Raw genomic sequence first — 25,176 nt, 5'->3', positions numbered from 1 at the left:
CTTTCACAGATTCTCTTCTCCCAAGCCTCACTTTCCTAGGGAAGATTCAGCTCCAAGCCCGAGAGTGGCGGCTGCAGATCGGTTTACTGCTTCCCGGACTCACAGTTTACATACCAATACAGAGGCAAACACTTTGCAAAACTGCCCTTTAGAAACAATTATCACCTTGCCACCTGAGATTTGCAGCAGCCCCCCCCCCCGCATGCCCCTCCCTTTCGAAATCCGTCTTAAAGTGATACAGAGAAAAAGTGAAAAGGAGATCGCAAGCCGTGATAGATCGGCTTCAAAGAGGACAGATAAAAAGGAGGTTATTATGAGTATGTCAACCTAGGCATCGCTCTCTGTACCTTTCTGCATGCTAGAAAAGCGGAACCATATTTCTAAGGTGGCCCAAGCAAGACCGGGTAAGCATCCAAATTTGCTGGTCCACTTTTGCCTGGGAAAGACAGCTTCCCGTAATTCCTTTCCAAAAGATTTCCAGGCTACCCTCTTTTCTCTTCTGGTTTTCGGAAAACTAAAACTCGCAAAGCGGTGGATGTCTGTGGATTGGCTAGTACTAAAATATCCATTGGGTGGCAGTAATACTATCCTCTTTATGACTTGCAGCAAACCAGAGAATGCATTCAATCAAATGAACCGATCTTGTAGAAACACTGGAATCATTTATGCATTGCAGTTTCTTTTTCTTGTTTTTGCTCCTTCTTCCCTGGGATATTTGGAGTGGATTGTGGCTACTTACCAAGAGCTTGTGTTATTCGTGGTTTGCTTGTTTGCGCTTGGGATTAGCATCACCGAAGATAAACGCAAAGCGGCTTGTCCCCCACCACTCTTTTGAAAAATCATTTTTGGGGGCTGCTGAAGAGAGCTAGGACCCAGGAGACACCTTCCCAAACAGCAGGGTCTGTGTGCTTTCACATAGCAGTACTGTACAAGGAAAACCCCGTCGGATCTGTTATTGCGGGATACTTGTGAAATATCCATAGGATTCTTTCTTATGGCTGCATCCCGGATCTGTAAATTTTACTTGGGGACCAAGAGGATTTGAAAGCTACATATATCCAGAAGATTTGCACGCAAGACTCCAATTCTTGTCATAAAGCTTACAGACTTCCTCACTTATCGGCCTTTCCCCTTCGTTCTTTTTTTTAAAAAAAATATTATTTCTTCCGCTTTTTTTCTGCTCTCTTGTCTCTCAGTCTCTCTTTTTCTATCTGCCTCTTCTTCTTTCCTCCCGGTGTTCGTTTTTCCCCCCTCTGCTCTGCACCTGGATTGTATCTTCACCAAACAATCGGGCACTTTGAGAACTAACTGGAGACAGTCTTGTAGGGAAGATCTGTATGGAATCATCTGCTTTTATGGTGAACCTGGCATTTGTGAATGGGTATCTTGTCCATGATATTAATTGCTAGCCAAAACAAGAAAAAGAACACAGGAGTAAAACGTGGATTTTTCTGAATACGCATTGTGATGACCAGCAATTACCTTATCGACTGATATCCAGAGAAGAATAATTTGGAAGACTGTTGTGGGTAAGGTCATTTTATATATGCAAACCCATCAATGGTGTGAGCGAACTTGGGCGTTTGTAATGGGAATGGGTGACTTGGATGCTTGCTGCATCGCATTGATGGCTGTGATGTGGCCGTTATTGGCACTGAATGGAATAACTGCAGTTGGGTGTGTTGGTGTGTGTGTGTGTGTGTGTGTGTGTGTGTGTGTGTGTGTGTGTGTGTGTGTGCGTGTGCGCGCGCGCCTGTTTTCTGAGTATAACAGAAAATAAATCAAAGGATCACTCTTCCTCCCAATTATTTTCATATGGAAGAGTGTCTTGAATTAATTCTGATAGATACTCTTTGTTTGGATGCAATATTTGTGGCTCTTGTGTTCTGGAGGGGTAACATCAGTAAAAGGAAGACTTCGTGAAGAGCCCCGTTTAAAATGAAAGGAGCTACTCTTTATTCTTGAAAAGAAATAGGTTTTCAACTCAGTGCAGTATTCTGCTGCATTTCACAGCCGCAATGGGACCAGGGACTTCCCACTTGTCAAGTTCCTAAACTTTAAGGTGATAATCATTGTTAATTGTTATCTAGATTGTGGTTATGGGAGATTATTAAGTGCCTTGAACTACTTTTCTGTCTATTGGACTATCACTCAGAGTGAAAAGGGGGGGGGGGGTGAGAAAGAAAAAGGAAAGCTGAAAATGATAACTAAATTAGAGAGGAGTAGACCAATATTTTCTTCAAGATTATCATAGTATTTTCTTCCTTAAATTCCATTGCCCAATGATACAATATTTTTCCCAATACCCCTAAATAGCTGAGGCTGCGACCCACGTGCAGGGAGTCGAAGGTCTGGAAGCAGAGAGGATCCTTTCTATTGCAATGCAGCCAGTTTGGGAAATGCAGGCAATTACACACTTCCCTTAACCTTAAGTTGAAGATGTGTTCAATCTGCTTTTTTACCCTTATGGCAAAAAGTTGGAAACTAGAGCACTAAGAATGCTTAAGAAAATTCCGCCTGGGAAATGGGATTAAAAATCGATATTGATGACGTGGTTCAGTGCACTGTACTGCAATGCTAAAGTCTCTTATTCAGTACCTATGGTGAGAGAATGGAGCATTTACATGTGTTATAAATCTCACCTGGTAGATCGATCCATCCGAAGGGGAGGGGAGAAGATATGTGGATATGTAGGAAGATGGATGGAAGTCGTGCATAATCGGTGATTATGTAACTTCATTACATCAGTAAGCTTCAGTCAACGATAGTGAGATGGAATGATTGTATAGAAAGAGGTTCCATCACCCTGTTAACTTTTGATGGCTTGTAACAGCTAACAGAGGAGGAGGGCCAACAGAGATTAGCTCTAAGGGTCCTGTAAACCTTGATCTCTGCAGTGAATTTAGCATGAGTTTCCTTACAGTGAGTTTCTGAGGGAGAACAGATAATGCTAGCTGTAAGGCTGGACAGGAGCAATTTTAGCCACACCCGTGGAGAGTGAAAATGTGTCCGCAACGTTTCACAAGTGCCCCATTGAGTAATTGGGACTGATGATCCTAACCAAGGTCATAGTTCTTTTCCCAATGATTGAAATATATGACCCCTAACAGAAAGGAAAGTTAAATCCATTCAAATGAGGACTGTGAAGGAAATGACTATTTAGTGTCCCTCTCTTGAATTTTTCGTCGTTTGGTTTGATGCAGATTTCAGTGTGGTGATTCCCTCATATAAAATGATGATTGCTTTCACAGTGTGTCAGAAATGAGTGCTTCTTACCTTTATCTTTGCCATGACAACCTCTTTCTGGGCCATTTTAACCCTCAGGGAAAAGAGAAGTAAAAGAGAAACCTTTAGAGGTAACAACATCTTGTTAAATGAAAAAAAAATGGCACTGAATTCATTATTAATACAAAAGCCAGAAATAAAGAGCAGTCTATTTTCAAGTTTTACTCATTGAATGCTTTAAAAGACATGTTGCAGTCACTGGAGACTTTTACCATGAGCAGAGATAAATGTGCTGTGTGCACTGTACACAGAAGGGAATACTGCAGAATAAAATGTCATTTTCCCTCATGTTTTATTTGGAGCTGTGTTTTTCAAAAGCAGATGTACATCACTTTCTTTTGGCCTTCTACTGTTGTAGGATCTGTTTTCCCTCACTAGATCATATATTTGCAAAAAATGAAACTGCTGACATTCTAATCCTGGCCAATTGAATCTTATTATCCAGTTGTGCTCTTTCCTACTTCCCTTTATGTTTATGTTATAAAGATGGCTAAATGACTTTTCTGTCAAGGAGATGAGATGATTCTGTTTTTCTTTTGTTTCTCATATTCCATACCCTTAGAGTCCAATGAAGGGAGTCAGGAATAGGATCTATGGACTCCCAAAGTAACTTTAAAAAGATTTGCTCACCTTAAATTGGAATGGGGGAGTTGTGGAATGAAATCTGGAGGTCTGGTATTTGAGGTGACTTTCTTATTTCTGCAGGACATGCCCCAAAATTGATAGACTGTGCCAGTGGATCCGGAGGTTTGGTGTTCAAATTGTATAGGAAATTGAATGTGAAGTTAACTCCTGATTCCTTCCTTCAGGGGTCAGGGTAACACTACGGCTGCTTCCAGGCTGTTAGTCTCCAACTATGTGCAGAAATATAGCCTGCAATGATTTTTCCTGTATGCTTTATTTTAATATTTTATAAATGACTTCCTCAGTTGTTTTCTGACTTAACCCATACATATATTATCAAACAGGGCAAATTCTGAGAGGTTTTCTAATCTCAGAGGAGTATGGAAAAATAACAGAAAGGAAAAGAAACCTGTATAAAAAGACACTGGGCATGAAACATAGAATGTTTCAACGTGTAATTGCTATGCTTTTACTTGAAGACTGCATATACTCATATTAGAAAAGATAGCTTCAATCATTCTAATGGCTATTTCTAACCTGTTACTTTCTTTAGGAAGATTATGTAATCAAGGCAGTTTTTGACATTTTCTTGTATCTTCGAAAATAAATAATAAAAGATTGCTTAATAGGAAAGCATTTAAACATGAAGCAGTTGAGTGCTGTAAAACAGTATCTTTAATTATATTTTATTGCTAGTTTTGTCATCCTCATGTAGTTACATTAGAAAAGATTCAAGAAAAGAAGAAATGCCATTTTTGAAATGAATATGAAAACTATTAATATTGGTTCCTGACCAGTTGCTTCAACAAGGTCAGCCAGTGTAGCAGATAAGTAATCACAGTATTCCTGTATATCTAGAGTGCATTTCAAACAGATTTTTTTGTTGTTTATAGTGTACATGAATGAAACAATACTATTTTCAAATGACCAATAAAGCTTTTGAGAACACCTGAACTTTGCTGATTAATTTAAGGTTGCTAATTCAGGAATCTTTTAGTCTGTCAATACACTGAAAGATTTGGGATACACTTTGTCTTACAAGATATAGAATCTTTGGTATTTGATGTTTTTTTTTTATTTTAAAAGAAGACTACTGTATAATTTGTAGCAAACCAAAGAAGTATTGACTAGTAAGATGGAAATGTAGTAAGTTTTTTAGTGATGTTTAAATTATAAAGCATAATTATGATGGTACCATTTGGGCAGCTATAGATAAGGTCGTGTCAGCATTTTTATTATTAAATTCCAATCTTATTTCCAGTAGTCCTATCAGAAATCTCAACTAGGAGAAAAAAAACAGCTCTCTGAGACACTAAGGCACTGTGGAATTCTGGAATGAGTCAGAGCAACTGAATTGGACTTCAGGCTCTATTAGTTTGGAGCCTTGTGACATCTGACCCTGTACTTGACCTCTCAAGAGTTCCAGCAAATCATTAAAATCATAATAGCTACACGCTACAATGAAGAGGATGATACGTGATTGAGTGCTTATCACTATATTCTCCCTTAAAATATATGGAATTATTAAAGGTTGAGAATTTAGTAAGTCTTTATGGACTTAGTAAAACATTTTGTCTCATGCTATAATTGTAAATCTTGATAGACTCATTTTCTGGTATCAATTTACAGTTAACTGGTAGGTAATAACATTCAGTGATTAAGCAACATAGAAAAATTAAAAAGCATTGGTTGCTGAATTTAACTCACCAAATTCATTTTTATTTTTCAGAAACACTCATATGGGCATATATATGTCTTAAGTAATTAAAATAGTTGTATTTGAATAACATTCAAAGAGTGGAACTAAGAATTTTGCCTGTGAGGGTGTTTCGATGTGATTACATTTTAAAATCTCCCTTCCCCCCCACCCCCCTCCCGGAATGCTTAGGGCTTTTTGTTTCTGGTACCAAGAAGAAACAAACAAACTTGATGATACTACTTGAATTGGGTCAATTGACCAGAAAGCGATGCTCAACTATCACTTCATTAATCAAAGTGGAACGGGTTTGGATAACAAGTGTAATAGAGGAAAGGATAACATAAGCATATAAATTCTGTTTAGAATTTTCTGGTTGCAATAATTACTAATGTTCTTTAGGGGGAGGCAATCCCTCATGTGTCATTACTAAAGCTGCATTTCTTTTACTGTTCTGTACCTTATTATAATATATATTTACATGCACAAGAAGAAAAGAGTCATTGATATAAGCTTCCATACAGGTTTTTAAATGGTTTGATACAGGCTTGGGGAAAAAAAGGTCTTTATATTTTGTTTAAGGCAGAATTGGAGACTAAAAATTTTACCCTGTACTAAATAGAGAGATAGTCAGTCAGACACACAGACAAACACATCAATAGACTTAATTAAAAAAAAATGTTACAGAGCAACTTCTTCCTACCTTCTTGGTGTCTTGCTTTTTGTAATAAGGAACCTCAATGTTTCTTTGTTTCGGAAAAATTAGATCATGAATCCTTGTTCAAGTTGATTGATGCCTGTAAATAGCAAGCCTTTGTTCACTCCCTGTATTTAAAAACATATATCTTTTATGTCTTTTGGGAATACTTCAGATTCACTCTAGCAGATTTACATCAGAATATCATTGGAATGTAGATTGTCTTATTTATATGACAAATTCAGCTAATCACTCTACAGATATGCTTTTTATTTTCACCCAGAAAAATGCCACCTAGGAGAGTCGCCCACTACACACAGTATTCCATTACAGGCCAGCCATATGGGCAAAGTGGATGTACCCTGGCTGTTTAACCTGACCATTGGCTCACCATAAAAGATACTTACTTGGCATGGCTTCTTGGTCTTTTTTTTCTTATTCTGATGCTTGAACTCAGAGTCTGGGCACTGTCCCTGAGCCTCTTTGTGCTCAAGGCTAGCACTCTACCATTTAAACCATAGCGCCACTTCCAGCCTTTTCTGTTTATGTGGCATTGAGGAATTGAACCCAGGGCTTCATGCACACTAGGCAAACACTCTACCACTAAGCCTGGCTTCTTGGTCTTTTTGTGTAGAAACAATATTCAGGTGACCAAAGCCCAAGATTGCTTAGACTCTTAGTTAGAGAGAAGGCATAACTGGGTGGTCTGATGTTATTTTTCGAACACAATCTGAAATTGCCAAGCAGTGAACTATAGATAAAGATAGAAAGAAAAACACTTTAATATTTTGGTTCTGATTTTTTTTCCTGTTTTCATTTATGACATTAAAAATGATCTTTTTTCATGACAATCTTTGCCATGTACCCACACACAGACAGACACACACACATACATATGAAAATCAATGACACTAAATGAGCAATTTTGTTCCTATAGGAACTACAGATCTAAGAACATAAAGTGAGTAGAATTAGACAGTACTTTTAATACTAAGTCAGGATATTATGTGATGTTTGCATCATTGTACAAATAAAATGGACTATGCATTGTTATAGTGCATGTTTTCAGTCTTTCAATATGATTATTAATTATATATCTTATACTTTGCATGAATTATAGTGATAGTGAGCATATTAATAATAAAAATTGTTCATAGTGATTTATTTTCTTATAGTCTGATTAAAATGAGCTTGATTGACACATGATTACCCTAACAGTGAATATTTGTAATACAATTTTGAGTTAATATAGTAGTGTTCATCATTTTCTCATACTTTAAGTGAAAATAAATTCAGTAGGCCAGGTAAGCACAATTTTACTGTCAGTCATAAAAAATTATGAATATAATAATTATTTAAAATGAATTTGTTGCAGTCACAACAAGGTCACACATGTCTTTGAAATGCATTGTTTATTCTGTCTACAAACCATATATATATAGAGAGAGATAGATAGATTCTAGACTCCGCGGAGTAACTTCTGTAGCCCCAGTAAATTAAAGGCTTGTAACAAATCACAGTCATATTACATACAAAATGAAAAGTAAGCTCATATTGTGGCTGTTTATGGATTGATGGAGTTACAATTTGGGGTAGATCAACATGGAATGTATAATTATCTAAGAACACACATAGAAATTTCCAACATAGGTAAACTCCAACATTTTACCATTCAAGGTTACAAATCATTTAATATTACAGAAAGTAATATTACAAAAAAGTTACAAATCATTTAATATTAAAAAATATATAAATGAATAAAATAACATTGTTTTGTTATAGTTTAAAATACATTATTATAAATATAGCCAGAAAAATTACAATAACTTCTTAAAAGTCAAATGGAGTTAGACAGAATGTAGTAATAAAGGATGTTGTATTATGTCATTTTAGACAAGGACATTGTGAATCAGTAAATGAAACTGATTTTCCAAGATCTTACTGTTTGTTGGCTTTTGTGTAATGCATGATTCTGATATAATACAAGCCCTCAGTGGTGTCTTTTAGTTACATAGAGATGTATCCTGGCATACCATATTCTTTTTTTATAGTGTAGAAGAAAAACAATTATTCTTGTTGGAGCTAATGTTATCATGTCTAATCCTTTGGTGGCTAGTTCAATTTATTGACTTAGGATCACTTATATGATTCCCCTACTCAGAATATGTGGGCTGCATCTTTTTTTTCTGTATAACTCCTGTAAACAGAAAGGCCATTCTTTACCTTATATCCATCTCTGGAGACATAATAGGAAGAAGAGTTGGGTGGTGGTCCTGTTTCCTTTTCCATACTGACCTTCCCCCAATATTTTCCCTTTTCCCATTAGCTTTATATGTGTGTTCTTCTCACACAGGGAACTAACTGCCCTTCATTTCATTCTCTCGTTTTTAGGGTCACAAAGTAGACAAAAAGTCATTTCCCTAAACATTCCCTTCTGGAAATTTCCTGGCATTTAGGACAAACATCACCTCTGCTTTCTATGCTCCATTCTTGCTTCCAACTGATACTTCTAAAGGGTCTTTTCCAAAGAATTTTCAAACTTTATCCTGCTTTGAAGAGATAGAACTTCTTATTTTGTTTTTCCCCAACAGTTTTATTGACTTACATAGACATCAACAAACCAATTTTGGACAAATAAAGACAAATATTTAATCATAGTTGCTATGCTATAGCACAATTACTGAGCAGATATAGTTGATATATGTATTTTATACCCCATATCCTAACGACTACTCAGTATGTATATACACACATTTTGTCAAGATGTTTGATACATGAATCATTGTTAAGATGTTGAAGGGAAAATTCGGAATAACAGACCTCACTTGTTGATAGTTGAAATAGTAACATTTCAGGAAATAGATTATTTTTTCCTTACTCAAAAATAGCTTCAATGAGCTGCAGTTCAGTTGACAAGATAGAAGAGAGGGCCGTGAAGGACGTACTTTAATTGAGGTTGGATCTTGCAGTATGCTTCAGATGCACTCAGTAGGCAGCTGATAACATACCTGTATGGCAGGAAACCTATAATGTTTACAGCCTCTCCACTGACTTCATGTTAGAAGAAAACTGTCCAGGGGAGAGAAACACTGCAGTCAAAATAGAAAACTGAAAGACTTAGAACATTATCAGGTGTTTTGTGTAAACAAAGCTCCATGTGGCCAGGAGAGAAAATTTGAATCTAACAACTGAATCTTGTGATTCTTAGTGTTTGATTTTTGAATACCTCTTTTAAAGCCCCTAATTGTTCTCACCATGACAAAACTCCTGAATAGTACTCAAGAGGAACCCAGCTCCACAGTGTGTAGAATAAATGCATTCAAGGGGTCTCTAGGGGTTTTGGACTGCTGCTTTTCCTTGTTGGGATTCTCCTACAGGGCCCTTAATAACACAGTCTCAGAGTAAACAGCTCTAGTCAGTTGGTGTGCACTTCTCATTGACTGATTGGTTTAGCTTGGCTCCAGGGGGCAAGTGCCTGTCTGCCTTCTGTTTCCAGGACCCAGCATTGTTCAGGGCATAGAGTAGGTCATCAGTAAATCAGTTCACAAACAAATGCTTAAGCATTTACTGATCGCAGATCACTTTTAGATCTATGTTCTCCAAAAAGCATGATTCATTGTGAATGAAGAAGAAAGCTTCTGATTTAAGAAAATAAAAACATTGAGTAAAAGAAGAGAAGATTAATAATAGTTGCTTAATTGATTATAGTCTGTATCTCCCAAGCACTATTTTCTATCAGTCCTGGGGCTTGAACCCAAGTACATTTGATCCTCAATTTTGTGAAATTCTTAAGGGACTCCTGAGTATTATCTTTATTGAAATTTTTTCTGATTTTGAGGAGGTTACCCAGTTCTCAAGCAGGTATCATTGGCCACTCATATCCCCTTTTCTTTCCTCTTTTCTAAGACAGATGCAACAGTTATAAAATTAGCTTTGGAAAAAAGTATTTGGCAACATGGGTAATGGGACCAGTTCATTGAATCTGCCTTTGCTTACTGGTGTTAGAAAGTTATTACATGGTAGCTGGGTGCCAGTGGCTCTCGCCTGTAATGCTAGCTACTCAGGAGACTGAGATCTGAGGATCACAGTGAAATCCCAGCCCGGGGCAGGAAAGTCTGTGAGACTCTTATCTTTAATAAACCACTCAGAAAACCAGCAGTGGCGCTGTAGCTCAAGTGGTAGAGTGCCAGCCTTGAGCTGAAGAGCTCAGGGACTAGGCCCAGGCCCAGAGTTCAAGCCCCAGGACAACAACAACAACAAAAAGCTACTACATGGTGTATCAAAGCTATTGCAGTTCGAGCGTAATTTTTCAATGAATATACTTGAGGATGTTTCTATTTTATTCCTTTCTCATGATTCCAACAGCAAAGGGATCCTAAAGCAGAAATCCATTTGGAAGGAAGGACAAATTGAAGATGGGAATGTTAAAAAGAAAAGGAAAAGAAAAGCTTTATATAATATGATAGCAAAGTGGAAACACAAATTCCAAAATGGTTTTTTACAAAGGTCACATACTTTAGATTAGAATATGCATTCAATAATGGGATAATAGCTAATGTGAAGTCTTTTGCTAAATGCCAATAATTATAACAATTTTGAATTGTAGACAAAAGGGAAAATGAGCCTTGAAGTAATTTTAAAAAACCATACATGCTAGCTCAATTTAATTCTTTTTTTTTTATCAGATACTTTATCTTTACCTCTAATAGGTAGGAGAAAATAAGCCAAGAGGTATTTTTTTTCCTGTACTTTATAAGATTACCCGTGTTTGAAGTTAGTTGTGATAACCTGGGCAGTGGCCAAACACTCAGGATAAACTGACAATGAATGCAATTTATTGAGACAAAAACTGAATGTTATGTGAATCCTCATTAGCATTTCAGTAAAAGAAGAAGTCACACAGTTCAGCTGTTGTCAAAACACGTTCCTTTAATCGTGAGGATTTTAATTCAGAGTTAGAATAAGGCACAGGAGTTCACGGTTTTAAAAATACAAACTTCTGAGGTCAGTGGGGACATCAAGGTGTTCCTTTGGAGGGCTTCAGCTGAATCTTCTGACCTCTTTGTCCTTCTAGCATATATTATTATTGCTATTGGATGCTTTCTCAATGTTCTCTTGCACAGCTTCAACTATCATGTTAAACACATTTTCCATCCACAATGGCACAAGCTAAATATTCTAAGTTTTTGGTAGTGCCTTAGTAATCAGTATCTACTAATCCTATCATATGCACAGAGAACCAGAATTGCCTCTTGAAATATGCATTTCAATTAATTAACACCTTCATATAAATGAGTAAAACACACTATGCAAGGGCCCTCTCTTTTATAGGGGTGCTGCTTATCACAGAATCTTGGAATGGTGGTCAACACCTAAAATCCCAGTACTCAGGAGGCTGAGACAGGAGGATTGCTAGCTTGAGTTCAGCCTGGACTCTATAACAGGCTCAAAAGTTGCCCGGGATATATGGCAAGATCCTGTTGCAAAAAGAAAATTACTTATGGAAACAGATGTGTTCAACTAGGTTCTCTTGAAACAGACTATGAATTGGATAATTGCTCACAGAAGGTTGCTTCTGATGCAGAGGGAGAAATTGACTTCCGTGTAGGGGCAACTAGAACCTCTCAGCAGTTTCAGTGAGGAGCTCTGGCTGGCGTTCTGATGGGCTATATTTTGTCTCAAAATTACATCCCAAAGTGGAAGTTTTCTTTTTCTATACCAGCTGTCACTAGCAGGAGCATATACCTTAGACAAGAAAGTTCTCTGGGCTTCAGGGAAATTCCCAGTGAGGTGATTTGCTGCCGGCCTTGAAGAGGGGACTAGAAAGTCTTTGGAAACTCTGATGCAGTCATGGTATTCCCTTTCCGCGGGAGGTGTGCTACAACAATGGTAACATATTGCTGAGGAAATACAGAAATCTTAAATACTTGTTCGAAGGGAAGAGGAACTTATTGTTGATGACAAGGGCAAGTTTTGTTGCAGAGAATATGATTTTCTTTAGAATCTAGTTAAATTTGTGTTCTGAAAAGTCTTTCTTTATTAGGATATATATATATATATGATAGTAGGATATATATATATATATATGAGCTTTTTCTATGTGCCTTGGCCTTTTACAGAGCGAGAGACATAGAGACAGAGAGAGACAGAGACAGACAGAGATGGAGAGCCAGAGAGAGGAAATTGTTGAAAATTCACATCTGGGCCAGGCATGTTGGCATTTGCCTGGAGTCCCAACTATTTGGAAGATGGTGATTGGGAGGATCATTGTTCAAGGCCAGCCCAGACAAAAAGTAAGACCAACAACTCAACAACAAACTTAGCTAGATATCATCCTAGCTATGTTGGAGGTGTACGTAGGAGAATCATAGCCCAAGGCCAGCTCAGGGACAAAACGTGAGCCCTATCTTTAAAATAACTAAAGCAGAAAGGTCTGGTGGAGGGATACAAGTGGCAGAGCAACTGTCTAGCAACCTGGAGGTTGTGAATTCAAATCTAAAATACTTCTAAAAGGTAATAATAAAAATAAAAAAGGCAAGTGTGTGTTGAGAGAGTTGAAGTAAGATGGTTTTTTTCTTGAACAGTTCATTTGCTTGATTTCAAGTCTTTTTTTGTGGTATGAGGGAAGGATGAAGAAAAAAGACTGGGCTGTTTTCTGAACCGTGAGGGTTGTAGGAAGAAATATTTATGATATCAAAGGGACTACACTATGGGAGAGTAAAAGTCTGAAGGAAGTGTAGCCTTGAACTGAGTAGCAGTATAATTGACTGAGTAGCTCAATGTAGATTGAACAGGAGAGATTAGAAAAAGCTGTGTTTCAGTAACATTTGCCAAGCTGTGATTTAGACTGGGTGGAATGGGGTGGGGGAACAATTTTGAATATGATGAATTTAAAATCATAGGAATAGCTATCATAGAGTTCTATTTTTACTGACTTTCATATAATATTATACACTTTTATGTCGAAATATTAATTTCCCTCCTTTATGTAAGAGAAGTGCCATTACTTCAGATTTTAAAATGCTTTCTTCAGGCCTAGTGAGGTGATAGGAGCACTTTCTATTTTCTTTCTATGAAGATATTCAATCAGCTTGAATACAGTGGGAGTTAATCTTGCCAGTGCTTTTTAAAAGCAGTAGCTATATCTAAATGGGCAACCATTCATTAAATCATAGAAAATTTGAATAGGAATGAATTCAGTATACGCCCTTGCCAATAGATAAAATCTCTCCATGACAAACTCAAATAATTATCTGTGAACTCATGTTCATTTTAATAAACAACCACTTTGACTACTGTTCCCCTCAATTGATCTGACATTTGACTAGATAGTTAACTCATTTTAGTTCAACAAATCCTCCCAGATTTTCTTCTCATTACATGCTTAATGCAACTACGAAGCTAGAATGGTCGACTCACTTACTGCCAAAGAAATTGAAGATATACATTTTCAAATACTTAAAAAAAGTCATTCCTAACGAAATATAGTCCTCACCAACAACACACCTGCTCTAAAACCTTTCATTCATTTCTATAGTTCTGGCTTATCTTTTAGAAATAAAAAAAACTGTGGCATGCTTAAAAGACTACAAATTAATTCTACTTGTATTTATGGGTATGTGTCATGTGGCTTTAAAAATACAAATCATGGGGCTAATTAAGAAGACTCCAACATCTGTGCATTCACCATATATTTTCTCATTAAATGGAACTTATTAAATATAACTTCAAGGTTGTAGGCTCAAAATTGATATTCAGTTTTTATTGATTAGAGAATGCTATTTGTGCACAAGATACTTTCTTCTTGGCCCTCAGAGATTTGAAGTCATCTCTGCTCTATTCTACAGTGCCAGATCTCATATAATAAATAAGTTGTGTTATTTTAAGTTTCCAACTCAAAAGAGTTATGTAGGTGGTATGGGAGATGAATGATGTCTATTAGAATAGACTGCATCAGAAGTTATTTAAACCTCATCTATATTTGCAAGTAAAAAGAATTGTTATTTCCTGTTTCTAAAATTAAAATTAGCTTTAATTTCTTAAGATTATAATCAGAAAGGTGTGGGATACTCTCTAAGCATCTTCCTTAGAATAGCAATTTCCTGGAGCCAGAGATTCAAATCCTAGTAGATCTAAATTTTTCCTTTATTAATTTTTAGAACTCCTACTAGCCCAATATTATGAATTTTGATTTTACTATTGGCTATGATTAGAGAAGCGTACAATACATAAGATAAAACATCACATCTCACTTTGGAAACTGAAGGATATAAAGAAGATTGACACTTAAGTTCAACTTCACTGAATCATTATTTAAGTCTCAAATGTTAACTAATTTTAAACCTATCTATTATAATTAAACCTCACTATTCCAAAAAAGGAATTTGGACTTAGAGTCTTATGCCTATAATCCCAGCTCCCTGGAAGGCAAAGGTAGGAGGATCATAATCCAAGCCTGCCCTGGCAAAAGCTCAAGACCCTGCCTAAAAGTAAATTAAAAGCAAATGGAAGAGAGGTATGGATCAAGTAGAGTACTTGTCTAGAAAGCATGAGGCCCTGAATTAAATCACCAGTACAGCAAAAGAAAAAAGGTGAAAAAAATCCAGCTTCCAAGGGGTGTGCATTTTCATATACACATGTTTATGTTTTTCGGGTTATAAAAAGGTAACTGGAATTTTTTCATACCTAAGGATAGTCTGATCAGAAAACTTATTTGTGTGGGACCTGCTCTAATTTTTTGGCAGACTTCAACAGGAGCAATGGACAAAATGTACTGCGTTCCACTTACAATGCCCTGATCTTTATACAATTATCACCATTGTCATCATTATCATCCTTATTAAAAAGGATGATGTTAATTAAGGAAATATTTATGATCCAATGATAAAGGACACTGGCAAATGAATATAGTAGGCCTTAACAGAGGATAGCGTGACTCTGGCGAGTAATGTCAGCTATGTGAATTTTGTCTGATATACTTCTACCTTCAGTGTAAACAACTCTCCACTTCTCATGAGCACAGATGTGTATGTAATGTCTCTAAATGACCAAGTGTTCCTCATCACAGAAAAGATTGTTTTATGGAGAAAACTCTTGTGCTTCCAAGCAACTACTAATTATGCTTTTACCCATCTAATTCGCCATTTTGAAATTTATTTCTTTATCTCCCCAACTTTAGTGTTAAGCTGAAAAGATACTTCCCAATTGATCTAGTTTATTATGTATCTTTGGTGCCTAGGAGAGTGCCTGACATGTAGTACAATGGGAGTAATTTTCAAGGGAACGAGGGAGAATGACAGAAAGAGGGAAGAAAGGAAGGAGGGAGGGAGGGAAAGGAAAAAAATGAATCTCCCTAGTTGTGTTGGTCTTAGCAAACTAATAGGAGAAAAGAGAGTTTGATTAAATAATGTACCAAGTTCCAGCTTAGTATGTGTGTATGTGTGCATACGACGCTGAAAGTTTAAAGGTTTTGTTCATGATGCAAGGTCATTTGTGTAGTGAAAGAAGTGTTTATACCATCCCACAGTGAAGCTGCACCCACCTGTAATGCATTCTCTGATGCATTCTCTAAAATGCCAAGCCAATGAATAAAATTGCCTGGAACACCAAATGGAGAGCTTAGAACTTATAGCCAAAAGTTTTGATTACATCAGTAATACAGAAAAAAGAATGTTAGCAGATCATTCATTTGACAATTCTTTTGCAAAGTGAGGCAGATAAAGACTTGAGCCTACAGTTAAGCCTTATTACCCTTATTACGTTTTCTATAAATTTTAACATGATAAAACTCATTACAGTTTTTAGCATAGCTTTTATTCTTTATGTTTTTGCCTATACATAAGTATTCATTCTGAAGAAGCTTTAAAAATGTATTGATTGAAATTTTATCTCATTTGTAGTATTAATACACCATCTCCTAATTGCACAAGACATCAGAGTACACTATAATTCACATTTGGATCAAGGCAAGTGTGAGTTCCAGTTTTGGTCTTAGTTCCAGTTTTGGCTATGTAACTTTGTACAGGTTACTTGTGTGAGGTTTCACATCAGGATTCTAGATTTATAAGGAGAAATGAGTGCATACATTTAGAATTACTTGGAAAAATAAAATAATATTTGTAAAGCATGTAGATATATTTATATATACATTGCTCAATACTTAACCAATGGTAACTACATAATGAGTATGGATCCTTATTATTTTACTGTTTTAACACTTGATACATTGCCAAAACTATAACAGCTAAGCACATATTTTAGTGTGTCAATATATTCCAGGGTCAATTTTCCATCCTTATCTCACTTGACCGGTGAGCAAGATTTGTACATTGGATTATTTTCCTTGATAAATTTTCCTCACTTGTGTTTTAGAATATCAAAGCATCATTGTTTAGTTTCTTTCATATGTTTTCCCCCTTCCAATTTGCTTTGCAAGTCTTTTGTCCTTTCTTTACTCCTTATGTTAAAATGTCCCTGGTTCTGATCTTGGTTGTCTTTTCAATCTACACTCACACTTATGATTCATCTAGTCTTGTCTCACCTTGGTCTTTCTGCTGATCGCCAAGCACATCTATCCATCTGTGTATTTGACAATACCTCCTGCTTTGACATTTGCCACTTGTTGCAAACAGACTCATCCCTTTCAAATCTACTTAATTCACCATTCTCCCATTTCAACCAATAATTAATTTTATCTTTCTCCTTGTCCAGGTACAAAAGCTTAAAATCATCCTTTATTCTTCTCCCTCCCTTGCACACCATATCCTATGTGTCATCTTGTACCATTGCTACTATATTTAAACATATCCCGAACTTTCATTTCTCCATTCTATCACTATCATCTTCCTTGAGGCCTCCATCATCTGTTTACAAAATTGTTGTAGTAGTCTCCAAACTGACTCCATGTCTCTGCCATTGCCCTTAGCAGTCTGCTCCCAATGCAACAGCTACAGTTGTCTTTTGAGAATGGAAATCAGATTGTGTGACTCTACTCATCAAAGCTTTGCTAAATTTGCTATTTCATTTGAGGTAAAAGCACATTTCTTAAAATTTCCTAGAGATACTGGCTTATATTTCTTTTTGAACTTCATTTCTCCCACTCATTGAGGCTTTTCCCATATTTTATGAGCCTACAGTGGCTGTTCTTTGAATAGCTATTATTGTCTACAGCATTATTTTCTCCAGAAATCTCAAGGCTAACTTACCTCCATCATTGTTGTCTTATATCTGGTTTCGTTAAATCCTTGAGACCTACCTTGACCACGAAAATTGTAACACACTTATATCCACTCTCCTGATCTCCTCATCTGGTTCTACTTTGTAATTCTTTTATTCGATAATATTCTTCATGGTACTGATTATTTTGAGAATTTTATATCCACTTATCAGGGATTGGTGTCCTTTTAGTTTACTGACGTAACCTAAGCACCAAGAACAATATAAAATTGGTTAAAAATGTTGAAAAAAATATGGTTGTAAAATGGAAATAATTGTCCTTATCTAAAGGTACTGTGGGGAAAGACTTAAATAATAAATTCTAAACTATTTAATCACAGGACCTGGCACAAATTAGTAACTTAATCAATCATGGCTGTTAGTGTCTTATGATTGTAATTTCGTGTTTTGTAGATGAAAACTCTAGGTATCACAATGAGAGCAGTTTTTTTTCCAAATTAAAGTTTCACTAATACCACAAGAAGAGAATATCTGCTGTCGATATACATAAGCATATATTATGTTCATCTAAGTAAAGACATAATTACACCAATAGTTAAGACAGAGTTCAGCGCTAATTAGTGGTTGATATAGTGAAATAGATTAACATTCTTCTTCCTTCATTTGTATCAATTAAATGACATGTAATTTAAAAACATCAGTGATTAATATTTTGTAACATAGATTATTTTTAGATATTTATTCACAATAAGATGATTTACAAAGATACTGAAAACTCCTCAAAGATGAAAGAATTCACCGAAATGATAAATGAGTGAATAAATGAGTTTTCTTTGACTTTTTCCCTTTATCTTGTTTGGTAGAGGCCAGTGAGCATTTGAATCCACAAATGTATTTTAACTTTTTGGTTATTTTATACATTTTTTGTGTCAGTCTTAGAGCATGAACTCAGGGCATGGAAACTGGCTGTGACATACATGTATTTTCTCAAGGCTAGTGCTTTACCACTTGAGCCACAGCTCAACAGATTTTTGGCAGTTAATTGGACATAAGAAAATATCTCATGGACTTTCCTGCCTGGGCTCACTTCAAACCATGTTCCTCAAATCTCAACTTCTGAGTAGCTAGGATTACAGGCATGAACCACTGGCACCTGGCCCTCTCTTACACATTTTATAATATAAAAATAAAAATAAATAACTCATATGAAGAATCCCCATGTTCATTATGTGTGGAATTCAATAGAAAATACTTTCTTTTACTATCTTTATTTGGGAAGACACTGAGAAATAGTTATCATTGAAAGCCTTTTGGGAGTCAAAACAGTATTATTTCTAAACATTGAATAGATATTCCTATTCTGTCTCTTGACCAATCATCAGTTGTCTATTGTAACAAAGTACATTCATTTTTTTTCTATTTTATTCATATCACATTGTGTATTCCAGAGAAGCTATAGAAGTTTTACTATATATCAGGCTTTGGGTGATTAAAGTAGCTGATAGATTGAACCCAATGTTTATTCTGAGGATCTCTGGCTTTGATGCTGTGTTTTCCATTAAGACTTAACAGTAATGCTGGGGTGAATGATAAGCATATATAAAATGTACATGTACTTCTTTTGATAGATTCAAGGAAGAACTCAAATAATGTAATTTCTTAGAAAGGCAAAGTCAAAGTTCAACAAAATATATACCAGGAAGCAGGTACTTTAAAAATGACAGGGTTGACCGGGTGCCAGAGGCTCATACCTGTAAGCCTAGCTACTCAGGAAGCTGAGATCTGAGGATAGCTGCTCAAAGCCACTGGGCAGGAAAATCTGTGAGACTCTTATCTGCAATTAACCACCAGAAAACAGGAAGTGGTGCTGTGGCTCAAGTGGTAGAAAGCTGGCATTTTGCTGAAGATCTGAGGGACAGCTCCTAGGCCCAGAGTTCAAGCCCCATGACCTGCAGAAAAAATAAAAGTTACAGGGTGGGGTCAAGGGGAAAGTGGTGGACAAATGAAGAGGAGAAGAGGCAGAGAATGCAGTCAAGAATTCAATGTATATCATACAAAATTAAGAAGAGTAAAGGAAAGGGTTGAAAAGGGAGGGGTGGGTGAGAATGTTGAAAGGGATGACATTGATCAAGGTACATTGTATTAATAAACTACTTTGTTAAATTAACTTCTTGGAACAACTAATTAACCATAATAAATAGAATTTAAAAATGTACATATATAACTTCATCCAATAAAAATATTTTCAAAATACTGATTCTAATCACTAAACAATTTACAAATAAATCTACTGCCATTTTTCTTGCTTTTTTAATTCTATTGGGTGTTAATATAACTATTTTCTTTCTCTTCACTTGAAATGATCTAATATTCATCTCTTAAAATCCATTAATTTCTCTACTACCATGATAAGGATGAAAAGTGGAAGGAGAAAGATAAAGAAGAATTGTAGACTTTTGTCTTGTTGCCTGGATGCTACCTTAGATCTAAATGTTTTACTTTTTTTTTTTCTATTTTAGGAAGAACCACTTTTTTCCTAGCATTTTTCTTGCCACTCTTGCCTGCTTCATTTTGCTAGTCCTCTGCTGGTTGTGGGTGGATAGAGTTTGACTCTTTCAGAATAGTTACTAGTGGGTGGGTTCAAGAATCTCTAGTGGGTTGAGAAAAAAAACCATGTTCTTATAGATAGTGATCCTTCTATTAAAATCTTGAGTGAGTAATATTTAATAGCTATATTCACCACGCACACAGCGGAGTCCATCTGTATGGAAATTGATGGCATCTAAAGAGAATTCTGTAGATGCTTTACATTCTGCTACAGGCTTTGTGAACAGCAGTTCTTATCTCCAAACTTTGATTTTTGTTACTTAGTAGCAAGGTTTCTCTAGAGAGGGCATGACATGGGCCTGGATGCCTGGAGTCTTAGTATCCAGTATAGGATGCTATGAACCTGTCAAGACGTAGCTTTCCTACTGAAGTAAATCACAGTACATAGCTCTAGGGCCTTGTGTATATTGCTTCAACTACAGATGTGATACCTTTAGGGCCACTGGATTTAAATTGTGGACAGATGTGGTAAATCATGTTGTAGTCACATGATATACTTTGCTGCCAAGTGACTGCACTTATTTATTTTTTATTTGAACTCCCGTTATTTTGTATCTTTAAATGCAGAAGTGGTAGAAACCAGTGATACACCAGAAACACCACTAAATTTAGAGACGTTTTCTGTATGACTAAACCAATGGAAATGACAGATCTTTCCAAATAAAATTTTATCCAGTTGTTCTACAAAGACCATTAATGTGATGTTTAGATTATAATGAATTCTAATTAGATACTCTCATATTCTCATTTTCTGTGATTTCTATACTAACAAAATGCCTTACCTTAATCTTTAGCACTCACCTTAATGTTCAGAGCTTGGGTTGTCATTGATGTTGATGACTCACATAATTATAACAATGCTTCTATCAAAATGTGAGTTTTACATAGCTATATATACAAGGTGTATAACTGAATCATCACTTTTGCAAGCAGAGTTGCAGCAGTCAAATCACATAGATTGTTTCACAATTACCCTGTCCCAAATTCAACATACCAGGACAATTAAAGGTCTAAATGGTTTGAGAGAGAGGGCTTATTTTAAAAGAACATTTTACTTTCATTTTATTGGCAAGTTTTAAGACCAAAATTTAAAAGGACCAAAAATGGACATAATTTAGATGTGCATTTTAATGAAGAAAGTAGAGAAAATGCTAAATGATTTGGAAAAAGAAAAACTTAGCATGATGCGACTTCTATAAATGATGATTTTCCCCCTATTTTTTTAAAGAATGAAATAAAGTTACATGTAATGGACAGTCCTAAATTCAGACTGACATTCAGATGTGAATGTTTTAAATAAGTGACATATTTTAATTTGAAATTTTGAATCTAATATAAAATGCAAATTGCAGTAGCCCTTAATGTAGAAAAAGGGAAAAATGTAGTGATTGAGTTTGGGGGAAATTGTAACTTGAACAGATCTAGCCAGCTGCAATGATGAACAAGGCTTCCTTTATTATTGCTTTAAGAAAAGCTATTGAGTGGCTAGCACAAAGTAGCTGCTTGAATACGGGAATATCCAATATCCCTTTGAGAGGCTTATTTGATTATACATTTTCCCTTTACCTTCTTGTTTCTTTCCAACTCTCCAAGTTCCATAAAAGTTCCCAAGATCACTGTTGTTATTATTATTGGTGTTGTTTTTTGACCCTAGGGTTACACTATTGACAGCTCTTGCTATTTATATAAAACAATCTTTATCGTTCCTGGACTTGTTACCTGATCTAATTGTTCTTTTGCTTGAAATCTTCTCCTAAAATCTTGTATTTACAAGTTGACTATAAGACAATTAGTGGGACAGGTGTTTTTATCTGCTTTAAGAATACTTTTTCAGCTTTATTTCTCAGTCTGGTGATAACATGCTCTTATAGTACCTATTTCTCTCTCTCCCTTCCTCTTTCTCTCCCTCCCACTCCCCCTCTCTTTTTCTCTCTCTTTCTCTCTCTCTCTGTCTGTCTCTCTCTGTCTCTCTGTCTCTCTGTCTCTCTCTCTCTCTGTCTCTCTGTGTATGTGTATGTAGAGGTCCTGGGGCTTTAACGGGGGTTCTAGGTACTATCCCTGAGCTTTTGTGATTAAGGTTTCGCTCTCCCACTTGAGCCACAACTCCATTTCTGGCTTTTTTTTTTTGATGAATGATTAAAGTCTTATGGACTTTCCTGCCCAAGCTGGTTTCTAATTGTGATTCTCAGATCTCAGCCTTCTGAGTAGCTAGGATTATAGGCATGAACCATGGGTGCCCAGCACCATACTGCTTATTCTTATGCATATGTGCACATAAACACATATAGACAGCTTTCTAATGTATGCTTCTCATAACTGCCTGCCTGAAAAACTCACATTCATCCTTCAATACCCATCTCAGATATCTCTTCTTTTATACTTTGTCTAACTTCTCTGCTAAAATATTTTCTTTACCCCTCCTATTTTATCATGTCTATCCTCCAGTGATCTGGATATATATTCCACTAAAGAAATAATTTTTCTATCATTATTGAGTTTATCTGTCTCTATTCTCTGCCAAATTAGAAACTTTATAAAGGTAAAGATACCTTTTATTAATCCTTGAATCAGCCTAACACACAGAGCTCATCATAATAGATCTCAGTGAATTGTTGATGGGCTGAATGAACAGATCTTCACTTGTAGATTTTGCTCCACCTACAATTGTGGGTGCCAAATCAATGTTCAGAGCTGGAAGCTGTTTGCAACTCTGCCAGTCAGTTTTATGTTCTGCCAGCACATTCTTGGTTGTTGTACATTCCCCACCGATAGAATTTTTCTCAACAGTACTTGGCTTGATTACAGTGCTCAAAATTGCTTTTCACCATGTCTGGGTTCTCTCCCCCCAACTTGACTTTATTCTCTCAGCTTCTGTACAGCAGGGTCCTGGAACATCTTTTTGTTGCCCATTCCCTTCCTGTACCTGGCCTATCCAAGTAACTTTGTGATGAAAAGCTGGGAGGCTGGCCAGTTTCCATCATCTTGTTGCTGGTGATCCTCTATTACTGTAGGCATTTGAGTGGTGAACCTGGGCATGCTGCCACAGCCAGCAGTGAAGGTACATGCATTCCAATGCCAATAAGGACTAAGGCATGGAAGAAAATACATGCAGAATTGACTTTGTTGGTGCTTTCTAGTAAAGAGGAAGATTATACACATAAAATGAATGGGTAGCAATGAACATTATTGTGTTACTTGTAATTCTAGATGAAGAACATCAATATCCTTCACCTTAACTACTGTTCTAGCATGAAGTTAATGCAGTACTGTTGTTGTTGCATTTGTTGTCTGGGTTGCCTCATTGATAGAGAATGGAATGGTATGCAGTCCTATAGATCAAACTGGAATTACACCTGGACCACCAGGGCATTTTGATGGTGTGGTACAAAAATGCTTTGTTACTAACAATCTTTCAGGTGATACCATGATGCCTATATTTTGGTTTTAGGACCTCAGTTTGAGCAAGAAGATGTACGGGGCAGAGTGAAGTCTTCAAAAAGCAGCACCTACTAATAGAGAGCCCTATAATCTATCCATCCATCCGTCTATGGATATATCTATCTATTGATATATGTATTTCGATATATCTTGGGCTCTTCTAGGAGCTACGGGATGACAGAACTTCTCAGGACACAAAATAAATCAATTGTTAATCCCCACTTGGGGTTTATCAGATTGTTAGCAACAGTGTTCACATTCCTGAGTTATCTATCACTGTTTTTCTTTCCACAGGGCAAATTTAGGTTCTTTGGAAAAAGGAAAGGGATTGGTCTTCTCAACTAACTCATTTGATGAAAATGATTTAGTGCATTAAACCAACCAATCAGTCTCTTAAGGTTTGATTTTCTTAGCCGCCAGAGGATGTGAAGTTCAATTGCCAAGGATTTAGGTCTTTTTTACACCCAGCTCTCCAAAAGAGCCTACCCTTTATTGCAATTATGTAGCATGTAGGTTTTGAACACAGGACTTTGTACTTTCCAGGCATTCCTGATATCTGTGACTATAGTGTGTTAATGTAGCAGAGGTACAAGGAGGGGTGCAACATAATCTCTTCCCTACAGGACTTTATAATTGGCTCCATTAAAGGTACAGCTTTTTGAGTACAAGAGTATGTCTTATTTGTCTGTACATTTACAAAGTACACAATTTGTCTGTATGGGCAAAAAAGTAAGCAGTTATTAAGCATATATTATTAACTAAATTGTTGATAGCCTAAGAAGAAAATATTGTATTTTGTTCATTCTTGCTTCCCATTGTAAGCAAGTATTCTGCTGTTGAGCTATAGGACTTGGCTTTTGAAGTGGGGTAGGCTTGCCTTGATCTCTTGATTCTGCCTCAACATCCTAAGTTATGGAATTACAGGTGAGCACCCTCTTGCCTGGCCAATATATTCAGTTTTCAAAGTTAAATCATGACACATATTTAAAGCATGGTCATTACAGTTATAAATGACAGTAGCATTCCACCTCCTGGCCATAAATCAGAGCTTCCTAATTCTGATTTAAACATGAAACTTGGCTTTGGGTTAATTGTTGTATTAGCATCAGTAGCACAATGTTTGTCAAACCAAAAAGGGAATCACATATTTAATTTTGTTTTTAGGTGTAAAATTATGTAGCCCTTGGATAGCCACTAAATTTGTTCATGCAACCAAGCTTATCATGAAAGAGAAGAAACATGGGGCAGATATATACAGGATAAAATATGCCCAAGGCCAAGACAGTGAAACACAAATGTAGGTATGAGCAAACTACTACCAATATTCCAGAAACAATCTGTCACATGTATTTTTTAAAGTTCTTTTGAACACTGCCGTTCCCATTTATCAGGTATGATTTTTGGCTACTTTTATACTACAGCAGTGTTGAGGAATTGCAGCAGAGGTTGCATGGTTTGCTGAGCCTAAAATTTGTGCCCATAGGAAAGAATTATTGAGTCTTCAGAATTCATAAAGTAGGCTTCTGCTATTTGTTCTTCCTAATCCTAATCTGTTTTTGCACAAGGGAGTCTATGTATGTCTCACTCATCTCCATGTTCTATCTACCTGCCTTACACTTGTGCTTCTCAAACATCCAGACCTCTTATCTTCCTT

General features: G+C 36.3%; 1 protein-coding gene across 1 annotated transcript in view; it reads left to right on the top strand.

Moving 5' to 3' along the window:
- The first annotated feature begins 876 nt into the window (after positions 1-876).
- Il1rapl1 (interleukin 1 receptor accessory protein like 1) overlaps positions 877-25,176 on the top strand; it is a 1,186,632-nt gene continuing 1,162,332 nt past the window's right edge. Inside the window, exons 1-2 of the mRNA XM_042692436.1 lie at positions 877-1,529; positions 13,034-13,036. The gene's annotated coding sequence lies outside the window, so the exon portion shown is untranslated. The remainder of the gene's footprint in view (positions 1,530-13,033; positions 13,037-25,176) is intronic.

This window comes from Dipodomys spectabilis, unplaced genomic scaffold, assembly GCF_019054845.1.
Source record: "Dipodomys spectabilis isolate Male_0828 unplaced genomic scaffold, ASM1905484v1 ptg000156l, whole genome shotgun sequence".
NCBI lineage: Eukaryota > Metazoa > Chordata > Mammalia > Rodentia > Heteromyidae > Dipodomys > Dipodomys spectabilis.
Note: the sequence above shows the minus strand (reverse complement) of the source record. Positions and strands in the feature narration are given on the sequence as shown.